The 5303-nt window shown below is 36.1% G+C and overlaps 1 long non-coding RNA gene across 1 annotated transcript; it reads left to right on the forward strand.

Annotated features, from left to right (window-relative positions):
* The first annotated feature begins 340 nt into the window (after positions 1-340).
* LOC119240076 (uncharacterized) lies at positions 341-4890 on the forward strand. The gene is made up of 3 exons (XR_005124073.2): positions 341-857; positions 1656-1861; positions 4573-4890. It is a non-coding gene; the product is annotated as an uncharacterized LOC119240076 (long non-coding RNA).
* The last annotated feature ends 413 nt before the right edge of the window (positions 4891-5303 follow it).

Here is a 5303-nt window from a genome sequence, read left to right on the forward strand (position 1 = left end):
TTCTACCCGGCAGCGGTCTACCAACCAATCCGCGCGCCGATTTCTGGACTCAAGTCCCTCCCCTTTCCCTTGCTATTGGGTCCGACTTCCTTCGAGGCTGCCCCAGATAGTGCCGGAGAAATTCGAAAGAAAATCATGGTACCACAGCCTTTTATTTCTTCTAATCTGGCTCTGCTGTTTTTCTCTGTCTCCTACTATTTAGATATTCATGACGCCAACAAATAAGGAGGGAGCTAGCCCTGGGAATAAGGGTAAAAATAAACAGGCAGTTAGGAAGTGAGCACGAGTTGGTGGCGGATAGGCGCACGAAAATGCCTCTTGGGGTCTTCAGTAAAGTCACCGTAGCAGAGCCCGCTACCTGGTGGTCCGGGAGGTGTGTGCTCCAGGTGTTTAGGGTTTCCTTGTAAGGCCGCGTTGGAATCTTCCTGCACATTGACGCGACCATATTCGCATTGAGGCTTTATCTCTGAATAACCCTGGAAGAGGAGTGAGGTGTAATTAATAAAAAAGGCACAGGCGTTTAAAGCTGTATCGCCCGCAGACTGTAGCGTCTCCCAGATTTATCTTGATTGCGGATTGTTTCCTTGATGTTTTTTTGGACGATTCTCGCTTATCTGACATGTCTTAGGATGTCTAAGTCTCTTCCTCTTAAAAGGGATCTCAGCTGTACAGAGAAGATAATGTGAAAAAAAAAAAAAACTATGCACTCTTGAGGATGGGAAAACCTATCTTGGATTTTTCCTGCCTGGGTCCTGATTCCCTTGTGTAGTTCTATCGTAAACACTTAAGATCTCTGGGCTTCCATTTTCTCTTTTTAAACAAGATTGTGAAAATTACAATGTGTGAGCATTGCCAAAGTACGTACAGATCCGGGTAACTTAAAACACCAGTTAACTTGTTTTTCATATTGCTCTTCTCACTATTTTGCTGTGTTTTGTTTTTTTGTTTTTTGTTTTTTAAGGTTCATTATTTTGGTTTACATTTAAAAATCCAAAGTGTCATTTTTACTTTGTCAACACTTTTAAATAAATTGAGATAAGGGAGTAGACAGAAAATAAAACATGCAGAGTTGGAATGAATATTTCAGGTTTAGGTGAGTGGTCAGAAAGTGAAGGATGTTTGAAATATCCCCTTGTAAGCTTTGAGTTTTTAAATTTAAAATCGATTTCTTGAAATTTGGGTGTGCACAGACACTTCATCTTAAACGTGAATTCATTTTCTTTAACGTTTAAAAATTACTGTGCTATCCAAAATGATTTGAAGGAGTAGATTTTGGATGCAACTTTTGAACATAGACTAAACACTTAAAGGTAGAGATACAGATTATCTAGCTCTAACATAATTAATGGGGGTCAGTAGCAGTCTAGCAGTGAATTCAGTTCCCATCTACAGTCACCAGCCATCTAGGGCCATCTAAAATATTGAACCACCTTGATGCCCCATGTTGAATTTTATGCAGAAACTCTCTTTAGCTCACTGAGTGAATTTCAAATATTATCTAATCTTAGTAGAGATAGAAATGGTATTTTAAAAGGTTTTTCCATTAGGCTTGAATGAAAACCAAAGTGTGAGCGTATAGTAAAAGATAACATCTATATAAAATTATAACTTCCAGTTTGCAAGGTTCTAAATCTTCTTTTTGTTGTTTCTGTTAGCTTTTCCTTATGGAGACTGGTATCTTCAAATGATGTGTGTTCTGTTATTGGGAGCTTATCTTCAAAGAAGTTTATTGTTCTGTGCAAGTTCTCTGTACCTTGGGTTAAGACTGTCTCTACAGATTGTTTTTCTGGGGTCCTTGAAGTTTCAATTGCTTTTAAACCAGACCGGAGGGCAGCCCTCCTGCCCAACTGTATGTTTGCAGGTACCTCTTTTATTTGTCTTCTAATAAACCTGTCCTTTTAAAATGTAAATAAAATAAAATAAACCAGATTTGAGGTTATATTTTCAAACTAATATAAATTTGGATCCCATTCCATATATGGTAGAGGTCTCAGGTATCAATGTTGTATAGTTGATTTAAAACAATTATTTTTAAATATGATGCAGGTATTAGGTTCCCTTACTATTTTTCCAGAGCAGCAGGCTGAGCTTCCCCGCACCCCACCCCAATCCTGTTAGCATACCACCCTTTTCAGGCTTTGAACTGTATTCAGTGATCTTGTCATCAAATGTATATAGGAATCTAAGCCTTCAGTGCTTATGTTCAGGTAGAGTCCCATTTGAGTCTGGTTTCTACACATTTTGTTTTCTCTTAAGTTAAATGATTTTTTTCTTTTAAATAAAAAGCATAGCAATTTTATGTATTTATGCAAAAGAGGGCATTTTTGAGACAATATTATATTATCTCCAGTTGATTATCCACTACAGCAACTAGAGTAATATATATATTTTTAAAAACTAATAGTCTAATCATGTCCGTAAAATGCTTAAAAGAGTAGAATGATTTCACATCGCATGTTAAATAAAATTGAAAAGTTTCCCAACTCCCACATGAGTCTGTATGATCTGATTTCTGCCTATTTCTCTTATGTGACCAATAGACTCTTTTTCCGTTTATACTACCCATCTTTTTTCCCCATTCCTGTGTTCTTTATTGCTTTTGTACACTAATTATAGCTTCTAAAATATTTGCATTTGCTTATATTTGTTACTTGTTTATATTCTCTAGTAGGTAAAAGTTCAACAAAATCGGGGGATACATCTTTTATTCACTCAATGAAAACAGAATGTTTGACACCTACTGAACATTTAAATAAATATTGAAAGAATAAGACTTTCCAAGTCAAGATGGAGCTGAAACATTCCCATATTTAATGTATTTTGAAATTCTAGTATAAATTTATATGATGATGGATAACATACCCTCCATTTATTACTAATAGTTGCAGATTCATTAGTTAGTAAATAAACAACATCAAAAGCAGGTTGAGAAGAATTAGGATGACATTTTGCTTTATGTAATTCCTTAAAATAGTATTTTAGTTGGAAAAAGAATATAGCATTGATTTAGTCTAACACAAAGAGTAGTTGGATTTGTGTGTGTTTGCATGTATGTGTTACAATATCTTATAAAATTATGAATAGTCTGGACAAAATTGCAAAGCTTTGTGTATCAACAATCAGAGCTTAAACTGGCTTATCAATTGTGGTAAAAATGTATTACCAAGGTCAGCCTTTTAATGTTACTGATTTAATAATCTGTAATATAGTATTTTGTTTTAGATTAAATAATAAGATTCAATTTAAAAAAATGTCAAGCTGCAGAGCAGACAAGATGAAGATTAGACTGAAAATTACTTTATCTGTGGAGCCTACAGGAAATTCCAAAAGATAACATTAATATAAACAAAGCTCTTAAACAATTGAAGTAGAATGGCAAATTGTAGTACTGTAGATTCAAATTTAAAGATGTCAGTTTCTATTTGAGGAAGAAAAAATTGATGCACAATTTCAGATGGTCTTCAGAAGGAATTTCAACTGTGGCAATATTTATAGTGTGATTATTTAAGAGTGGTTATTCAGTCAAGCAGGAACTCATTCTTAAAGGAATCAACACCCTTCCCCAAAGTGTATTTTGAATAAATTTGCATATACTTGGACTCAGTTGGCAGCTCTTATTAAATGGTACCACAAATCAAGCAGAAACTGGAGGTGGGGTGTGGATAGGTGCTAAACTGGGATTTCAGAGCAGGCTCTTCTCAAATCAGACTTATTCATTGTTCTGGGAAGACTTTCCTGTAAGTATCCTTCAGGCATTTAAAATGAACTCTCTGCTCACATGCTATTGCTTTCTGTGCTTGTTCGTTGAGGTCACTACACTTGAGTGTGAAAACCACCCAAGCAGCCTGTGCAGTGTTCACAGGGTCAGGCAAGAGTGAGAGTCTGCCCCCACTTCAGAGTATTTCTGAATGTAAAGGCCCAAAGAGAGGCCTCTTTGCCAAGTATGACTTGGAATTCAAACTTAATGCCAGGCCTCCATACCTTTTTTAGGGTAATTACCACTTAACCAAACATTTCTGGGTTTCTTATAAATTGGTCCCCTCAGTCACTTAATCATTTTAGTAGCTCTTCTCTGAACTTAGGCCAAGTTTTTCACACTTTTGGTAACAAGGTGCTCTGGAGCGCAGTCACCAGGTGTGACAACCTTGCCAGGGCACTGGGTGTGGTGGGAGGGAGCAATAGTGAGATGACAACCACCAGTACCCCTTAGGCTCTCATAAATGTATGGATGGCAGCTTTCCAACAGAGTTGAGCTCACAGTAAATGCAGAGGCATGTAGCCTGGAAATTGCCCCTTCCTTAATGGGGTGGAAGAAAACCATAGCCCTGCAAGTAAGTGGTGTGGTGTTGAAGAACTGTTGCACTTTTGATACCATTATAGGCATACTTGACAATAAGAAATCCTTCTAGTGCAGAGGCTGAGAAATTCTTAATAGGGACATTTCAAGAAAAGACAGCGGCCTAACATAAAAGTTAACATCGCTCTTTCTTTTATAAGAATGTATAGTGTACATGGATAAATAAGATCATTAAAATATCTTTTTTGTTGTTTCTCATTTTTGATACCTGAAAGGAAAGCTAATAAAATCTACAAGTCATCTGAAGTTGAGTGATTTCTTCAGGATCAAGCAAATGAGTAAATGGGAGAGTCAGAATTATAGTCCAGGTAATGTATAACTTTAAGCCTCAGACCTTTCACCTATCTCTAAACAAACAAGCCAACCAAATAAACATATTCCCACCACCAAGCCATCACCCCCATTCTCTTTTTTAACACTGATTCAAGAAGGAAAAAGTTCCTTAATGGCAAGTCTTTGGCCTTTCAATTTAGTTACTGTGTCATTTGTGTACATATTTTTTTTTTTTTCATTTGTGTAGTGATCAGTTCACCTTTCTTATTCTTTTATGCTGAAAAGTGAAACTTTCTTTCATGCTGAAAAAGTGAACTTCCAAACACATCAGCATCTGGCACTAAGATGAGTAATGTCAGTTTGTTGTGGTTTCTGGGCAACCCTAACAAGGATACTGGTGAAAATTGTGAAGGCTTAAGTACAAAAGTCAAAAGTAAATTCATGAAAAATACAATGTGCTCTTATTACTTGATATTTGGACATTTAAACAAACATTTAACAATCTGATCCTTAAGCTAATTGAATATGTGTACAATGGACCACCCTAAGAAATACATTAATAACTTACCTATGCATGGAGATTTCTGTGGCAGTTAATGTTTGAACCATATTTAAAATACATAAATATTGCTGTAAAACAAAACTAGGCAAGGAGAAATATACCAGAAGAAGT

The sequence above is a fragment of the Talpa occidentalis genome, unplaced genomic scaffold (assembly GCF_014898055.3).
Source record: "Talpa occidentalis isolate TD23 unplaced genomic scaffold, MPIMG_talOcc4v2.1 talOcc4.12, whole genome shotgun sequence".
Lineage (NCBI taxonomy): Eukaryota > Metazoa > Chordata > Mammalia > Eulipotyphla > Talpidae > Talpa > Talpa occidentalis.